Source organism: Lemur catta, chromosome 8, assembly GCF_020740605.2.
Source record: "Lemur catta isolate mLemCat1 chromosome 8, mLemCat1.pri, whole genome shotgun sequence".
NCBI lineage: Eukaryota > Metazoa > Chordata > Mammalia > Primates > Lemuridae > Lemur > Lemur catta.
Window position 1 is genome coordinate 82,350,064 of NC_059135.1, and position 20,304 is coordinate 82,370,367.

A 20,304-nucleotide genomic window follows, 5' to 3' on the forward strand; every position below is an offset into this window, starting at 1 on the left:
GGTGTGAGTTCAGCAATTCTGCAGGAGTAAAGCTACTGAAGTCTCTTCCTCAAAGCTATGGGGACTGCTCAGATCGACAGAACATGCAGAGTTGAGAGCTGATGATGGATATCAAGGTACACAGAGCGGAGGAAAGGACTGAAAGGTTGTCAAAGTAAGGAGAATCAGAAGCAGACATACAATACGCAAATATGGAGGTGGAATGAGAAAGGCAGCCAGGTAATATTGTGAAGCAACAGGTGGAATGGCTGTGTGTTAGGGAAGATACGGGCAAGTTCAAGGTACAGAGATTGTTGTCATTGCTGGCTTTCCATGATGTGAGTGGAAGAGCCAGGTGAGCAAAAAAGGCCAGAGTTAGAGGGGAGACAGATCGCACCTAGGGTTGGGAATTATTCTTAAGGAACAAGACTTTGTAAGTTGCAAGACAGGGTCCTTCCCACTATGTACGATAGTATTTGTATTCTTATTAATATGTATACATTCACTCTTAGAATACCTGTGGAATAAATTGCATACAATTTTATTTTAGGATGAGTTTATGCATTCTCAATGAATCCTTTGGTGTTATTGCTAAAGACTAAGTTACTTGCCTCCCAAGCCTGATATTGTTACAGAGAAACAATAGGAAGAGACAATAGAGGTTTGAGGCCAAGGGCAAAGGGTCTGGATCTGCTTGCCCAGGTGCCAGTTAACTTGTTTAATCCATGCGTTCTTTAAATGTAAAATGGGACCATTAATAGTCTCTCATAGAATTGTCCTCCAAATTAAATGGGTTTATATGAGGAAATTCCTAAGAAGAGTGGTACACTGAAAGTGTTCAATGAATGTTCACCATCATTCTGATAATTATTTTCTGGAATGGATGGACACAGTTGACAAATGTGACCAAATTTTGGTAGCCAGAGAAACAGACACAATAAATAGGTCATTTCTCTTCAAGAGAGTGATAGTAATGAAGCTTATTTCTTATAGGTGTGTTACCTATAAAATCAGAAAATGGGGCCTAACCGTATAGTTGGTTAGATGAAGCATTATTTCAAATAAATTAGAAAGTAAATCCCAACACAGTATATGTATTTAGAAGATAAACTGAGGAAGTAAATTTTATTGCCTGCTACTTCAAAGTTTGTGGGTTATCACATTTGAATATATACATATAGAGGTATATATATATTTCCACCACTGTTATTTTGTGCCATAGAGAATTAGAGAGTTTAATAACTCTCCTTTTACTTAATTTGAAGCTTCTTCGAGCTTAATTCTAAAAAGACACCAACAAAAAGAGGCCTAGACAAATTTCTTAGATTTTATGATGGAAGTAATATGAAACTTTACGTACAGGAAGTGTGAAGGTAAACAGCTTGTTTTCTTGAGTTGTATTCAAAAAAGGAGACTCCTGAGTAAAAGGAATATGAACAAAAAGCACAAGAAACATCCCAGCTCTGAAAAGTTAAAGTGGTCCTTTCAATGGATTTGAATACAGCATAATTTATGCAACTCTGAGCACAGAGTTAAATGGGGAGGAATAAGGTAGATTTGGCACAAAATGACTTTTGACACATGCCATGTATCATTTACCAGAAAATTCTACCACGTGCATTGACGTGACAGGCATAGGTACTTGATCAGCTGAAGCCAATTGGTCAGTACATATAGTGAAATTTGGTTTGGATGTTTGTGGGTGTATGTGGCGAGAGGATGACAGTAGGAAACTCAAATATCTGCCTCCCGAAGAGAGGAAGTTGTCTGAGTAGAGGTGAGCGTGGGAAGAGATGGGAGGGCAGAGGTTGAGCTCCAGGCCAGCGTACATCCAAAATTGGTAGGTTGTGATCACTCTTGTGAGCTCCGACAATGGTTTATTTCTTAGCAACAACATATCACTACATCTGGCTTTTCTTGTCCTCCTTATGAAATGAAGGAATATCTTCTCTATCTATCATCAGTGATGATAAGATGAGAGAAGGAAAATGCTTTGAGGATTTAGAAAGAATTATGTTAAACAAAACCTAATGTGTAATTATTTTTTACTTTGTAAGAGAAAGTTATTCTCCTTACCCTTCCTGCTCTAGTTGTACAGGCCTCCTCTGGACCCATCAACCTTATGGTTTTTCATGAGGACAAGTCAGTGCTGTGTTCTCACCTTGTGATGCCTCAGAAAGTGGCCTCCCTGTCCCCAGTGTAGGAAATCAATTTGATTTTCTGCCTTCTCCCACAGCCTCATGTTTCCCCTGGGACAGCTTACGATACGAACAAAATATGAAACATGCCTACAGTTTTTACAGTGACAGAGCCAAAGATTTTCCTGCTATCATTTGTGTAGCCCATGGGGAAATATCAAAATAGGGATTGATCTTGGCAAAGAGATAGTCCACAGAGATGGTTGAGTTTAATAAACCCCTGCTATAAAAGACTTATTTAAGTTCCAGCAAGTCTCAAAGCTCATTCCGCCAAGGCTATCTAATCTCTTGCCTCCTCAGTTACAAATTAAATTTCCCTTTGTCACTATTTCTTTGGAATCTATTTTGAAGGAGATAAAAGATGAAGGCACTCCATCAGCCCATCCCCTGCATTACAGAAAGTTCAGTCCCTCAGGCTAATTACTTTGATATGTGTTCCAGAGGAAATGATGGCTTGGTAATAAATATTACTTAGGCTAGGTGACGCTACCTTTCGAGGACTACGGAAGTTCTATCGTTCATTTCTATTATTCCCAGACTTCTCAAGAGAATTCATTTTACTCATGAGGTTCAAGGAAGAAGAGATACAAAAAGAGATTACGCAGCTCTTTTGGCAAATGATTGCTTTAAAGCCAAAGGTAGTTGGTTGTAATATAATACAATTGACTGATGGTTCTGAAAATAATCTGCTATCAATTACATATGTATAATGCACACATACATGTATAAAATGATATATACATATGCATTATGTTATATATGATTATAACACATAATATATGGTATTTGTATATATCATGCATTGTACAATATATAAATATATAATTATACATGAATATATATATTAACATGCATATTTAAGATTAATAGAACAACAAATTTAATTATCCCATGAAAAACTCTTTTAGCCTGGGTTTTCACAACTTTGAAAAGACCGATTTGGACCATATGAACTTTTAGATCTTAAATTCCATGATAAACAACTTCAGGCCAATCATAGCAACTCCACCATAAGCATTTTCTCTAGAACCTAGTGAGAAAGGAAAACAGATCAATTTGAGTAGGGCTTATGACCTCTCCCGCTGCTCCTTGTTTGTTTAGCATTGTTGTGATTAGTCGTGTAAATTACCCAGTGGATAATGATTTATTAGAGGACAGAACTCAATATTCTTCATTCGTGAAGCCAAAAGAGAGAACTTGCACACTGTTGGCATTCAACAGAAAGTATACAGGCAAATTGTTAAATGACTTAGAAGAGTTCTCAATCATCATTACTTTAGCTTTTATAATAGAATTATCACTGGACCACTCCCAACACTTGTGCATACCCACATCTTTCTATGTGCATAATGCTTTTCTAAGCCACTGTGTTAATATTGTGTTGCATCGAGTAGCAGCCCCGGTCACCTCAAATAAACTACTGGAATAGATTTATATTTATGGCATTTGATTTACTAACAATACACCTGAGGCTGCAGGGCTTGTACACATGCATAATTCATGCACACTCAGCATTTTAAACTCTACCCGGGGTTTACTTTAAAAAGTCACATTGATTTTGATTTAAAGCCCTAAAGAACAAGCAGAACCAGGCTGCTAGGTTATTTTTATTAATAATATTTTATTCTTTACCACTGGATAAGATGGTAGTGACGACAAAGCCCTTGCTAAGCCTATGTTCACAGTATAAATAAAGGCCTTTTGGAGAGTTGTATTCTAAGAGTAATCCATTGAGTTGGAGGTTTAGCCAAGACAGTATTTGAATTTCTTGACAATTTGGAAATAAACAGATGCTCTTTAAAAGGATCAGCAACTTACCTGTATTCACCAATCTAGGAAAGCCATCCCTCTGACCAGCCTGACACTTTCAGTGAGTACTTAAAACAATAACTAGAATGGAATTTTATAACTAAATGCCAGGCAGCACCGTCAGAAGGCAGAGAGACCGGGAACACAATGTCTTCTACTTCAGTTCACTAGATTTTTCCTTCAGAAGCTGGAATGTAGAAAACATGCTATCAGTGCTATCAGTGTGTTCTGTTCTTACTTTAGAAACATTCAAAAAAGAAAAAAAAAACCCAGAATAGGTGGAGGAAACTGTCTTAGTATAGTCTAGATATGTCTTTGTTTTAAGTCTCAATGTCTTCACCTATGAAATGCAAACAACCTTTAAAGTCCATTTCATCTCTATCCTTTACCCTCTTAGTTCCCAATCTGGCAGCAAAGGAAATGGCTAGAGTCCCAGAAGGGAATTCCTGGGAAGTGATTTTTCAAATGAGTGGAAAAGGCAAGTAGTGAATTCACATTCCAGCCTGCAAGGAACAGCCTGCAGGATAGTTTACCTTAAGCTGATTGCTCAGAGAAATATCCTTAAGCATTCGTTGGTTAGCTGAAGAGACCTCCCATTCATACAGGTTACTAGAGGTTGTCACTCTGCCTGGGACTGAGAGATGTATAAATATTCCCAATATCATTAGAGTTTGGCTATTGATTAGCCTCACTGGGAATGATATATGCCTGGGGGTGGTGGTTTAATAGCCCACTACCACACATTGTACTATCCTTGGTTTTGCTACTTACATGGGATAGTTAAGAGGGAGTTTTTGTTTCAATTACCATCTACATGCCCAGCACTCTTGAACCCAGGCCAGCCTACTAAGACGTTTTGGTGATATTTTAACTTAGCATGTCCTGAATCAAACTCCTTTTCTTCCTTTATACACTTGCTTCTTCGTCTGTGTTCAAGTCACAGTAAGGGATACTGCCGTCCAATCAGTTTCACAAGGTAGAATTCAGGGTTCACCCTTGAGCAGTTGCTCTCCTTTAGACCCTGCATCCTATCTGGCAAGTCCCTTCAGTTTTACCCCCTACATGACTCTCAAATCTGTCTACCCCTGCCCATCTCTGCAGACACCATTCTCACACACTCGCCATCATGTCTCGCTTGGATTACTCTACTGTCCTCCCGGAACCCTGCTCAGATTCATTCTCCAAAGTGCTTCCAGGGTGAGCTTTTTTAACACCAAGACTTCTCTGATAAAAAAATCCTTTAAAGATTTCTCATTATTCTTAGGATAAGGAAGACAATCTCTGCCATGGCCCACAAGGCCCTGCATGGTTTGGGCTCAGCCGAGCTCTTCTGCTTCATCTTGTACCTCTATCCCCCACTCCCCATCTCAGTGTCGCAGACACAATGGGCTCAACTTTACTCCTCAGTGGTGCCTCACTGCCTTTTGCTTCAGAGCTTCACCAGTGGTTACTGCCCTGCCACAATATTCTCCCCCTTATTTTTCCTTGGTTAATTTCCACTATGTTGTAGCTCCAATGCTATTTCCTTAAAGAACCCTTCCTCAACCTCCCGGGTTGTGCTAGATGCACCTGCTCTGTCCTCTCATGGCTTCTGATAAATTCTCTTCGTAATACCTATCACAATTAATATTGTGCATGGCTACTCCATCAATAGCTCCTTCATCCATGTCCAGGGTCAAGGTCTAAGACTGTCTTTTTTCATTGTCACAGCATCTAGCACAATGCCTGTTTCACAGTCAACACTCAATAAATACCTGTTGAATGAATTTAAAGAAGTTCTGGGTAGATCAGTTGATCCATTAGAAATGTAGAGTGCAAATGTTTGTTTCCATAGGTAATTCTGAATCACAGGAAATGGATTTGCTAGTAAACAATTCCAGTGTATATAAGAGTTTGTCTTTGACCATGAGCACGTTTTTAATCTTTCAAGCAAGTGATGTACCTTCCACCTCAAAAGAGAAGACTTTTCCCAAAGTAGTCAAGTCAGCAGCTCAATTTGGATATAGCCAAAATGATCCATAACCTTGCTTTTTTCTTTAATGACATAGAAAATACAAAATTCTTCATTTTACCCATAAGCATACCTTTGCAGTCTTTCACTCTTCATGAAGGATATAGGGATCTGGAAGACACATTGTGCCAGAAAGTGGCTAAAAAACTGGAGGCAAAAGGATAAATACAAGGTATTGGGCAGTCTTCAAATGTTTATAATGCACTGGGATAGAAGAAGCAGTAGTTTCGTTTGGCTGAAAGGTAAAGTTGGACAAATGTGTGGAAATTATACAAATCTAGGTTTCAAATCAATTAACAAAGAGCTTGTTGACATCATGTGATGTATGCTTAGCAATGAAATGGGCCATTTCCTGAGTTAGGGATCACCATGCCAGGTCAGAGATGCTGTGGGAGAGATTCCTACATCAGTTGCTGGGCTGCCTGCATAATGGCTCCTTCCTGGCTTGGGTTTGCAGAAGGACCGAAGGAAATAGAAATTTAGAGCTCTGTTTGGTTCTTAAAATACTGTCCAGCTACAAATCCAAATTTGTTTGAAGGACTCTGCTTAACTGATAAGCTCAGTTGTATATGGATTTCCACATGTGTGAAGATAGCTAACTCGAATGTGTTTAAAAATAATTGATTGAAGGAAAATAAGTTTAAAAAATCAAAAAGAAACTTCTTCCAGTTCAATTTAAGAAACATTAGTATACAGTAATATGCATGACATTTTAGAAAAACTGGCTATTTTATGATTAATTGCTAATATTTGAGACATGTGCTATATTTCCTATCTAGTTATTTTGCCAACATTTGATTATGGTGAGGCAATTTATAGACAGGGTAGCTTGCTGTTTTTAATGAACTGGATGTGCTCTCTAATGGAATTGCTAAATTGGTGTTAAATTGTAGCTTGGAGACTTATTATTGTGAGATTCTATCTTCTTTTCATTGGTTTTCTTCATTACAGAGAAGAGACTTGAATTGACTTCAGGTAGAATAGTGAATAATAATTGTTAGTTTTTATAAGAATTACCCTATATCTTTGACTTAGTTTAACTTTTATCAGATATTTAGTCTGTGGAGGATGTAAAGACTCTTTCACTCTCTATTTTTATTATCAAGTCTAAATTATTCTAACACTTTGAATTATACATGTGGCACTTATCACAAATGCCCTTATCTTTTGGTTTGCAGAACTTAGTTTTAAATTCAATATTAATAATAATATCTATCACATTTAAAATTTTCTTTACATCATGTCAGTCTCCTCTGAGGCCCCAACTATCTGCTTGGTGAGAAGTTCAACCTCATCTGAGTTTGGAGTAGCCCACCCCACTTCAATGGGACAGAAGGGATCCTCCTGCAGCCTCTTTAGAGATCAAAGAAGGACTCTCTTCTGTAGCATACTTGGCTTGGAAAGGTGTTTCTTAACTCAGGAAACCCACAGTGTCACTGGGGTAATTGAGAATTTAAGGCATTTTACAGCACAGGAAATCAAGAAGTAGCCAGGTCTTTAGTTCATGGTGGAGGCATCTTCACCACCTGCTCTCTCCACTATCTGATACAACCATTAACGTGGATCCTTCATCACTCATTGTCTGTGCTGTTTGGGGCAGACCCAGGGACGCTCTCGAGGAAGTTTTAGTTTCTAACCACGTACTCATGCCAGGAGGCCTCAGCCACTGGTCTTCAGGCCTTTGTGCTCTCTGACAGGCTCTGCAGGTATGTTGAAGATATCACCCACCTAGGGGATTCTCCAGTTGCAGAAACTATTCAAATATGGTTCTGTTTTTTCAGGCTCAAGGAACCTTTAATACATACACCCCTCCCCGACCCTTTTGACCTATCTGTCTCAAAGCATTTGGCTCCACCCCATCTACCTTTGAAGTGATTCAGCTTAATTCTTCCCTAAATAGATTTGAACTTAAAAAGCTGCTTATTTCTCTCCAGATGATGAAGATTGAGGATAGCATAAATAGCATCCTCTTTTGTCCATGTATGGCTAGAGAAAGTTATTTTTTAAAATAATTTGTCTTGTCACAGTTTTTATGTATGTTTTAATAATTCACCCTGTTGCATTTTTGTATGTGTTTCCATGTCTCATTTGCTCCTTTGTGTGTGAAAATTAGCCATTATATCAAGTACAGTGCTGTGCTTTACTTTATGCCCTTAACTGGATTCTATCTTAAAAACAAGGGTTACACCTAATACATTAATCTGTCAGCCCCCAAATCCAGGACAGGGTCTTGTACTTTGCAGATTCCCTAAACACTAATGAACTAATTAATTATTTGTGTATGATGACCACATCCCCTTTCTTCTAGCCATTAGTTTGATCCTGCAGTATTGAATGGGGGACTAGACTCTCAATGTAACAAGGACCTGCATAGAATACCAAGAATGACGATGAGGAATGACCACCTGGGCCTGTGTGAGTGTGCATAAATGTGTGTGTCCCAAGTATTTAGGTGTATGAATGAGAATGCAAAAATCATTATATCAATTCAAAGGATATTAAAGTAATTTCTAGGATCTCCATATCCCTTCTGTCTTCCAGTTAACTGAACTCAATTGAGTTACCCAAGTGTTAAATGCATGTTAGTTGAGAAAACCTTGGTCCGAAGGTTGTAGGGTCCTGGGCAAGTGTGTAACCACTGTTCTGGATTGGAATAGGGGAGTTGGGACCTAGTTTGATTCACTGCCTATCCCCCAAATTCAGGTGTAGGGACTCTTTTCCCCAATAACCAATTAAAGGTCCTTAGCCCTACACCTGCTTTTCTTGTGCTCATTGCTCCTATGGGATATTGTGTGTGTGTCTAAGAGTTTGTGTGGATGTGTATATGGGTGTTGGGGGGAGGGTCTTCAAAAAGTCAGATGGAACCCTGGAGGTTTGGGTACTTATTGTCACAGATTATGGTCACCACTTGTGTTGGGTGGATTCTTGGGGACTAACAAACAGAGTTCTGCCCTGGACTGCAATGGGAAGGACAGCTGGTGTAGCCCCTGAGTGCAGACAAAGAAAGGTACCCACGTGCATGGAAACCAGGCTGCCATGCATGGTAAGTCAGCTTCCACTGGCAGGAAGGGTGCCTCTCGCACTGTCCTTTTATTGAGTTGTCCCTCCTCATTCTTGTCCTTGCAGCCCTCATGTACAGGTTATCTCTTAAGGAACTAGCCAAACCACCCACTTATCCCTCTTCTTCTTCCACATTCCTTCTGACATTTCCTGTTCATCACATGAAACGCATTCACCTCTCCCTCTTCATGTTCCTCACCCATGAATCTCTCCCTCAACTTTAAAGCTCAGCTCAGAGTTATAATCCCTTTAACCAGCATATTCTTTTGGAAGCAAAAGCAGGGATGATTAAACTGCATTCTTCTTTTTATTTCTCCTTTTAGCCACCTGTGGGAAAGGGAAAAAACTGACTTGAATTAATATCTCAAACATATGACCTTGCCAAACAACATTCAGAATATATATTTTTCCCGTGATCCAAATTACTCATTAGTAATTAAATACTTTTCATTAGATAAATTATATGATATGTGGAAGTGCATAGTGCCTTAGAAAGCCCAAAGTTCCCCCCAATTCCCCCAAATATTTATGTGATCAGAAAGAAGTACTCACAGTCCTATTGGAAGTCATTAAATGCTGGCAGAGCAGAAATAAAATGAAACTCATTACAGGTGTCCACACTATGATCCCATTGCACACTAACTGCAGTGTTATCCAGAGGGACAAAGGGGGGCTGCCCCCCTGAACTAGCAGAATCCAAAACCATATTGTTGGCCACCCATAGGATCCCGATGGTCAAGTCCATACATGTGCTTGTGGTGCTAGAAACTGCTTTTTGATGTAGAGAGCAGTGATTCATTGCACTGTAGCTGCTAAAGCACAAGAGAAAAAAATCAAGTCTAATAAAAGAAAGCAACTTTGGAAGGTATACTCATATAAAGATATTTTTCTCATCTTGTAGAAAAGATGGATGATCCTTTGTGAGAAGGTAGATTTGGGGAGAAACCAATCAGAATCATGGAAAAATACTTCCTTGGTTAATGCCAGGGAAAAGCAGGTACTTATGTGGTAGCTTCTTTATCTACAACTATTTTTTTTTCCTGCAGAGTTTTTTTTTTTCCTTCAGTTGTCTTTCCTTCCTTCTCTTTTCTCTTTGCACTTCTTTCTTTTGTTATATTATATCTATATCCTCTCCTCCTTTTGTTTCTAGGTTCTCCTCCTCTCCACGTTCTGCCTCTGCCTCTCTCTCTGCTGCTAACACTTAGCCTAATCTCACGTCACTGGGATTCAATTCTAGTGGCTACCTGTCATAAAGGATACCTCTGTCCTACCCATAGCCTTGATAACTCACCTCTTCCCATCTATACCCTCTGACTTTTAAACACCATCCTGGAGTCAATGGTTAATTCTATGAAATGGTTGGAAACCTTTTAGATACCAAAGAGCACATCTATTTCTGGAATATCAAAACGTGTTTTCCAGAGAATATGACTCATTTTAATCTGCTGTGTCACTACATTACAGAATTTTAAAATACATTTTAGCACATGTTTTTATGAGAACAGTGGGGGATGTGTAAGACATATTCAATGTCAGTCACCTGGAAACGCCACATGCTGTTAATGGCAGGCCTTTGTGACTTTCTATGGATGTTAATCGGATCTATTTGTCTGTCCCACAGCCAAACAGGTGGCCAATGGCCGAGGCAGCACTCATTATTTGATTTGCATGTCAAATATGCATAAGGACAAGCTGAGAACAGAGTACACTTCCACCCATCTGGATACGTTGCACAAGGGAGTTTCTGAGCCACTCACAGTAACCAACCAGGCAAGAATGTGCTCCTAGTGTGTGTCAGCCCTGACAGCTATTGTGGGGGAAACAGGTTAGTGTCATCACCCTCAGAAGCTGACATAATCTGTGTCCATATGTGGGGAGACTTCTGAGGACCCTGCCATTTATCTCTTTTGGAGACAGATACTGTTCTGGATGGTCTGTTCATTGTAAGCTTTTAGTAAATGTATTTTGAAACGGTATATAGATGAAAGGATTTTATGTTTGGCAAAAAAGTAATCTGTTACATTTATATTGTTTGTCATATAATTTGTTTGATTCTCACAATTCCTGAGTTAAGCAGGGAAGCTATTATTCTTTCCATTCCATAATCACAATTGATTGATTTGCTCCAAAACAAGGTGTATATGATAGAGAACCAAACCAAAATCCAGACTTTCAGACCCATAAATTCAGTGTTTCTCCATGATGGGAAACTGAGGCAACATGCACACATATGCCATGAGCATGGGAGTTTGTACAATGAGAGCTAGTTAATTTAAATTCTTTAAAAAGTTAGTATTTGATAATAGGAAATAATATACAGGAGTTACTTAAAAACATTTGAGATACTTTATATTCACTAAATATTAAGGCACAAAAAGCACCTGTAAGCTTTACTTTTCAAGCTAAGTTTTGGCCCATTCACTTGCCAGGAAGTGAAAAAAAATATATAAATATTTATAAATATTAATTATAGATCTTAATAATCAGTGTAAACAATAACTCTACTTAAATATTTCTGAAAGCAGACATTACCAACTCTGTTAATTTAGCATCAGCTTTGCATAAGCTCTTTGGCTAAATTTCAAAATTTTAAATCATACTACAGTTAAAAAATGCCTTGCTGTGAAAAATGACATACAACAATCATGAATGTTATGGAGATACTTTGTTTCATTTTTCCTTTTAAGAACTGTTTTTTTTTACATCTTGGTGACCTTTCTATACCCTAATTTATAGATATTGACAGCTTTTAAAGTCACGCTTTGTTTGTTTCATAGCTCATAAATGAAAACATGCTTTTATTTATGTAATTTACTATTCTTCACTTTTATTGTTGTTGCATATGTTAATGTTTTGGCTTCAGAAATAAAGTACCATGTAGGTAAGCAATTAACTTTCTTCTGTAATTTACCTTCAATACAGAGAATAATTGAGCAATTTTCATTGAATAAGGAATATAGACAGAGATAAAGAGAAATGATATTTTTCTTTTGGATGTGCAGAAGATATGATGTGATTAATAGCATCATAAACATAATGTAATTTACTCTGAAGCATTGGACAGGATATGAGTTCTTAAACGATGACCCAAGCGAACTGTATTTTAGAGGTTTATATCCTCCTTTCTGCCTGTGGTCAAGATTCAATTGTAAGGCTCACACAGTTCGCTTTATAGTCACAGCCGGTGGACAATTAAAGTAGAATCCATTTATTTTGGATGAACAGTGATTTTTATATGAATAAATGAATGACTACATTTCTGATAGATGAATTTGTGTGTTTATTAAATAATTTCAATCTATGTGGATCAGTCAGTTAAGAAGTCTCTGCTGTGTTAAAAAAATCTTTTGGGTTTGGATTTGTTTTTTGCTTTAATCTTTCAGAGGTAGAGATGAAATTGAATCTGTGTTTTCTAATCTGTTCTGTTCCAGAGCCCAATCTGAAACTATGTACTCTGGAGCTAATATGATTTTTTCTCCGGTGCTTCTGAGCAAATAGCAAGTGCACTAAACAGTATCATAGCCTTCCTATAACCCAACTAACAATCTAAGAAAATGGTTTCAGAATTAGCGCTAATTTCTCTCTTTGGAGAAAAATTTCTGACTTTTAATAATCTGGCCCAGAGAAATGTATGAAGTTACAGAACTCTTTTATGTTCCTGGTTAACAGTCCATTTTTATGTGGTAGATGCCAGGAACTATATGTTGGGAAGCTGAATTTGATGTGTTGTACTAGAAAAAACAATAGAATACTTGTAGTCAGAAGACCTGACCACAGTTTTGGCCCTCTTACTAGGGCTAGAATCTTAATTCTTAGGGTATGAATTCTTTATCTGAAAAGTGATATTTTTCTCTGTACTATCTAACTCAAAGGAAGGTTATGGGGATGAAATTAGCTTATCAATGTGAAAGAGTTTTCAGAATATTTTAAAATATGCTATAGATATGGTATACATGACCTTATAAACTTGGATCATTGAGAAAACAAGCTGTTTTTTTTCTTGTCTTACTGGCTGAAATAATTGATCTACAGTCAATCATTTAATAACTCTTGAGTGCCTTGCTAGGGTGATTCAAATAGGTACTAGATACAGTCACTTCCCTCCAAAAAGGTGCATTACAGTTGAAGAGATCAGGCATTTAACATATGCAGAGTTAAATAAAGACACAATAATTAAAATTTAAAAACATGGAAAAGTTATATGACATCACAAAACAGCACAAGGTTGACTATCAAATGGAAGAGTTCAGAACAGGGAAGCATCATGGATACTGAAGTAGTCTAGGGTAGATAGGGAGGACCCTGGATTTCTGCCATGAAGAAAGGTGGAGCTGAAACGAGTAAAAAGACAGAGAAACTAGAGTGTGAGATAGGAAAACAAAGTATAAGATTTGGTAATGACAAATCAACCAGTTTGCCTAGAGGGAACATTTTATGATAGGAGGGTGAATTCATTTTTGATGGGGGGTTAGTCACTATGTGCCTCCCACACTCCTTTCCCTCGTGTCTGAGACAGCAATAGTGACAGCCCCTGTGACCACTGCACAAACCCTCCGCCTCAGTCCACCTCTCAGCCTTTGCCTGATTCTTGTCATCTGCCTGCTTGACTGATGAGCAGAAACTTCCCCTGATGATCAAATGAGCGAAGAGTCCTTGCTCAAATGCTGCAGAGTGGATGAAAGAGAAGACACATATTTCACCAACACTCAAGTTAATTTTATAGCAATGGGGAGTGGGAAGAGAAAGGCTACAGTGAGAACTTAGGACTTAGAGGCTGAAGGGGAGGATGTACATTCCTAGTCGTAGTGATGTGAAACACTGAAAATTCTCCAACTATCTCTGTCCCCTATTTATATTATTTGGAGTAACATAAAGCTTGACCCTAAAATGAATTTGGGAAAAATCGTCTAGTTCATTTGTTTATTCATTTATTCTTCTATCCATTCATTCATTCTAAATTTATTTATTTAGTGCCCAATTGTTTTCAAACATCTCAAAGGTGAATGAGACATGGGTTTGTCTCTTCAGGAGTTTGCACTGTAGTGGGATGGTGGAGACCCCACTACATTTTTATAGATAAATATATGTATATAAAACAAGAAATAACAATGTTTTAAGTATAAGGATAGAGCTATATAGTTATTATATTAATATAATATTTTCTGGAGTGAAAGTAGGGAAGCCATTTGTAGGAAGTAAAACCTGAGCTGAGGCCTTAATAAATAGAAGTCAGCAGTAAATATGTAGGGATGGGGAGAGGTCAGAGAGCATTTTACTAAGAGAACACAACATGTATGAAGTTACAACAGCATGAGGCCTGCTCAGGCCCAGAAGTTATGACTTGTCAAGGTTATAGCCATGTTGGTGATACCACCTAGAGCGGAAACTTGTATAGATTGAGCATCCCTAATCTGAAATTCCAAAATCTGAAATGATTAAAATACAAAATTTTTTGAGCACCAACATAACACCACAAGTGGAAAATTCCACACGTGACCTCATGTGACAAGTAACGGTCAAAACTTTGTTTCAGACACAAAATTATCAAAAACATCATGTAAAATTACCTTCAGGCTATGTATATAAGTTGTATATAAAATATCAATGAATTTTGTGTTTAGATTTGGATTCCATCCCCAAGGTATCTCATTATGCATATTCAAATGTTCTAAATTCTGAAAAAAATCCCAAATCCAAAACACATTTGGCCCCAAGCATTTTGGATAAGGAATAGTCAACCTATATTTCTAACTTTTTAGTTGAGCACATATACCACACACGCATGGCTTAGTATGAAGGGGCTCTTTTCCATAATATCCCCTGATAAAATACATATAATAACCAGGGAAAGTTGTAAAATTGATATGAGTTAAGTACCTAGTGTTCAGGCAGAGAGAAAAGTCCTAAGTGGGGAGAATCCAGGGCAGGTAAGTGAGAAAGAGGAAAAGATCAGAAAATGAGTGCGGGATGTTCTTTAATTTGAAGGAAAGAGGATGTGATAGAAGTTGAGAATAACCCTTTGTCTTTTAAAAATGTGGCCACTTAGGCCATTTTCAAGGTTCTAGAAGTTGTAGGCAATTATTTTCCATAGAATAAGGACAGGTGCAATCTAACTGTACCCCCCACACACATGTGATCAGTATGTGATTAGTCATAGGAGCAAAGGCAAGAAAAATTCTTGATAGCAAGAATCAGCTGTGCTGTGCTTTTCCCATCAAATGCAAAAGGCTTGACTTCTTTCGGGTAGAAGTAATATAGTGAAAATTTTTGTATGTGCATCTGACAATTACATGAGTTATAATTAAATACCTTAAGCAATCGATCCAGTAATGTAGGAGTCTGACACTTCTCAGAGTGTTAAAAGATGTTCAGCCCTGACGTGGAAGGAGTAAAATGTTGATAATCACGTTCACTGGGGGGCAGAGCACTCAGTTACCAGGAATATTTATTTCCTTCTTTCAGTTCTCCAGTCAGAGAGATTCCTTCTGCTCTATAATACTAATTATATGGGATACTAATTATTATGGGATATAACTTTTCGAAGTCTGGTAATTCAGTTAATTTCAAATACCGAAGTCAGTTGGTTGAAGAATCCTCACTTCTAATAAAAAAGTTACCATTTATTGACCAATTCTTATATAACAGGAGTAGCACTAGTTGCTTTGCATTTATTAAAGATAATTTTCAAAATAGTCTATATGGCAATTTTGAAGTGCCAGTTCTCTACGCCTTGTATGTCCCTGGAAGGACTGTAGTTTGAAAAGAGGCATGTCCATGTGACTTGGTTTGTCCAACAAAACAGAAGCAAAATGACTCTCAAGTGAACTGAGGCAAAATTGATTTGTGATGATAGAGAAATAAATGGGCTTGAGTATGCTTCTACCGTCACAGCCAGGAGAGCTTGTTTACTGGTTTATCCACTCTTTGTTTAGCCTCTGATGTCTCCACTAAAGCAGACCCTTAGTGGGAACTCATTGGTTTTCAGTAAACATATATAAAAAAAAATGATGAAATTGGCCTTAAAAGTTTTATTGAACAGAACACTTAGAGTGAAATGCTACTACTTTTAGGTAGAGAAAAAAAGTACATAATTACTGATTAATCTTTTTCAATTTTGCTTTTTGAAGTATATTTTCTTTAGTATTTGTCTACCTGTTAACGTCTAGGAGTCCATTGCCAAAATAATAATAATAAAAAATGATCCCATTAAATTTTCAATTATTCAAAATCCTGGAGACGAAATGGGTTCTTGTCAGGTATTCTTAAATGGTGTAATGTGGAAGGAATTTTGCACTTGGCCTTAGGATGAGAAAAGTGGTTCAGTATTTGTAGCAAGTGCAGCTAACAGTGCTGGTGAGTGATGGCCATGCTTAGGCAGACTGCTGATGCAGGAATACAAAACCAGGGAGATATCAAGCCGTCTGATTTAAGGCTTAGAGACAGTGGGGAACTATGAGATTGATAGCCCAGAAAGGAATCTTTTGGTAGAAGTCCATGGCCCGCATCAGAGCTTTTGGGATTGATAGCGTACTGTGCTATCAATCTCAGCACTGTAAATGGGACTACTATTCTCTATGAAAAATGGGTCATATTAAATACTCTGACATTGACTAGATTGAGAACTGCAGAATGACTAAGGAAGAATACATGTTTGCAGGGATAATGCTGTACCATTTCGTTTTATAGTTTGTTGAAGGAGGAGATTGAAACCCAACACTAGTCCACACATATCTTAAAGAAGCAATCATGTTTATTGTATTGTTACTGTAAAATTGAAATTGAAATTGATGAGAGCAGTCATGACAATCTTGTAGCCTTTGAAAGGTAGAATCATAATCACTCAGTAATAATTTAATAAAATTGAAGCAAATGAACATATGGCTGGCTGTATTGCTAAAGAATAAAAATTAAGCCCCAATTTGTGAAATGAAAGATTTAAAAGAATGGATGTGAATAGAAATCGAATGATGTTTAAAAATTTTAAAATGTTTCACTCATATATCCAAAGGACCATTATTGTGGCTGATATGTTAACTGCTATTGTCTGGCATACTTTTTGGTGCACAAAAAATAAATATTCATGTAAATGAATCTGTTGAAGTGAATAACTAAGCTATGGCTTAGAGACACTACATTTTCATTCAAAATGAAGTTTTCTCCATTTCCAATATTTTCTCATTTTATTGAAAATTCTTTTCAAGTTTATATTTCTTGGATCATAAGACATTAAATCTAAAAAAGACTTTAAATTTCATTTAGTCTAATACCTTAATTCATAATACATAAAACCAATTGCAAGTACCTAAACTTCATATATAGTCAAAGAGAAAAAACTTGGGGTAATTAAAGCTCATGTGAAAACTGAAAAAAAAGTACTATGAATGAAACGTTTCTTGAAATGAATGTGATTTGATTCCAGTAAAATCTGGTATGAAACCTGCTCAAATGTAAAAGTTATTTGAGTCAAGTTTTGGTCCAAATTGCCTTCCACAATCACTAAAATTGATTATTTCCCTGCAGACAGTATTGTTCAATATCATATAAAGTATGATATAATAAATTAAAACTTAAAAAAGTCATTATGGAATATCGTAGTCTTTATAATATATAATATCTTTCATTTCACATATTATGCCACTGGTGAAGCCCTTTGAAGAAGATAAGTCAAATGTTATTATCTCTGATATCAGTATTGTGCAAATTTCTCCTCATTTGTCCCCAAAAAGAATTTGGAAAATTATGTACTACTGTTGCACATTTTTAAGATAACATTTAAAATTTCTCTTCCTGACTTTAAACAATGTAATTTATGGCCTATTATGTTTAATAAAATTTAAAAACAAAACTTTTATTTTAAGTCTCTTATTTTAAAAGCGTCTAAATATGATAGCAATTTGATATTTAAATTATCTCTTGAAACAGACATACTGTTTCATGACAGCAGAAATGTTAACCTTGTTCCTTTTCCCCTTGAACTTGTATTTTTAATCCATTTTCCTCACATAATTTTATCTGAAAGCACTATATTTTGTATAGGAAAGTTGTTTATTGATTATCCTATTGTAATTTTCTGAAATTAAAATAATTTAAATTATCATTTAAAACAATTTCCTTGGTCTTTTGGATTGAAGTGTTTAAAATTCTGGATTGAATTGATATCAAAATTGTAACAGGTACACAGTTGATCAAAATAACATGCATATTTATAATTTTATAAATTTTTTAGCATAAAAAGTAAACTTTTATTAGAAGTGCATTTCAACGTAATGTGTGAGATTCTTTTTAATTAGTTAATGTACACCATAGATGCTCACCTACATCTATCAAAAGGAAAAAAGGAAGAAAATTAATACTGAATTTTGTCCAAATCAATAAATATTACTTATTGCTACATTTGGAGAGAATTCAGTATTAATTTTCTTTCTGTTTTTCATTTTGATAGATGTAGGTGAGCATCTATACTTATTTGCAGAAATAATAAGTATGGGAGAATTGAAGTTTTATTATATCAGTATATTTGAATTAAAGTCCTTCTTAGTTCTATACCCAAAATCACACACTTATAATTAATAATTTTTCATGATATATCAGATCTTAGGTTCTTCAATTTGGTTAAAAATAAATAACCAGAAGCTACTTATAATCTGTCTTAAAGACTTTGTTACCCATTTATTAAATTTACCAAATTCTTTAAATTCTGGGAATTATAACAAAGTAAAAAGCTTTACAAGACTCAACAAGTGACTATTAATTAAAATTGGTACTTTTTTAGTAGAGATATTTTATTGATAAAGCTCAAATTAGGTGAAATTGAGATGAATCAACCTCATAGATTGGATATTGTTCATTTTAGGATTTTGTCTATTAGCTGTGAAAACATGTTCTGTGATAAATTTTGATTTTCACAGTTTTTTTTAGTACCTTTAAAAAGTGTAAAAGAATGACAGAAAAGAATTATCTAACATAGATAAGTGATTTTATTTCATGATTGAATGATATTAAATTTCTAATGTATGTATTTGATAGAACTAAAATAATGTATCAAAATCTGAGTAAACCTCATTAAATGAAGCTTAATTTTTAAAGTCAAGACATTACATCAAGTTGCATTTGGAGAACATTTGTTCTTCACCTATATAAAAGAAGATATTCTATTTTAAATAGTACAGTTACTTTACTTTATGGAAATTACAAGCCAAAAGAAAAGGGTGATATTAGGCCACTAGGGAGTGCAAGCTTATAAATAATTTATTAATGACGATTATTGAATGCATGGTTTAGCATGAAACTCACAATATGATTCCATTAATTTAATCAGAACTAAATAAATGCATGATAGAGATAAACACCTGAGCAGGAAAGTGGATGATATGTGACAGAAAGCAGAAGATTCGTCCCCAAGTTAAAATACAAACGTGGATTTGCAATGTTCAATTATTATTTAGGAAAAAAAAAAACTAAAAAAAAAATTCTTCTCCAAATCTGTGTATTTGTTCAGGAAGATAACAATCATTTAGTTTAATATATGTTCCTTTTACTCAAAGATGGAATGTTGATCTAGTGTAGGTAAACAAACTTTTTACCTCTTCTCTGAGATAATGGCAAATTAAGTCACAGACTGATACATGAGCAGAAATGTTCACCACGCCATTTCTCATTGTTGAGAATGATAAAAATGGAGGGAAGACTCATTTCTCATTTCATAGCAGATTTGTATTTTTTATTTTGCTACTTACAGATCCTGAACATTCTGACTCTAAAGATAGAAGGATAGATTGCTCGATCAATCAATAGATAGATAGATAGGTCAATGGAGTGATAGACGGATGAATGAGTCATGGAGTCTTCTTGGATATCAGTAGCTTTTACCTGAGCTTCCTGTGCTTTATTTGCTTGAGATTCTCCTTCAGGTGTGATGCATTATTTGACAATAGTTAGGTGAGGTTGTTAAAGAAAAGTGTCATCATTCCCAACACCTGCATTCCTCACCCCAAACCCCACTCTATGTAAACTTGAATTCGGAATCTACCAACATGGGCTAATGTTTCTAATACCATGTTTGCGTCTGAATGAAATATTTAAAATGAGGAAGGATGAGAGATGGGAAGTCTATTTCTGGTTTATGGTGCTGAAGAGAAGACTTTGCTGACACCAGTATTTCATAGTGAAACTTTGGTGACTTCAGAGATTTTTTTACCCTCAGGGCAATGAAGCACACCAAGATTGGGGATTGCTGAGATCTCTGCT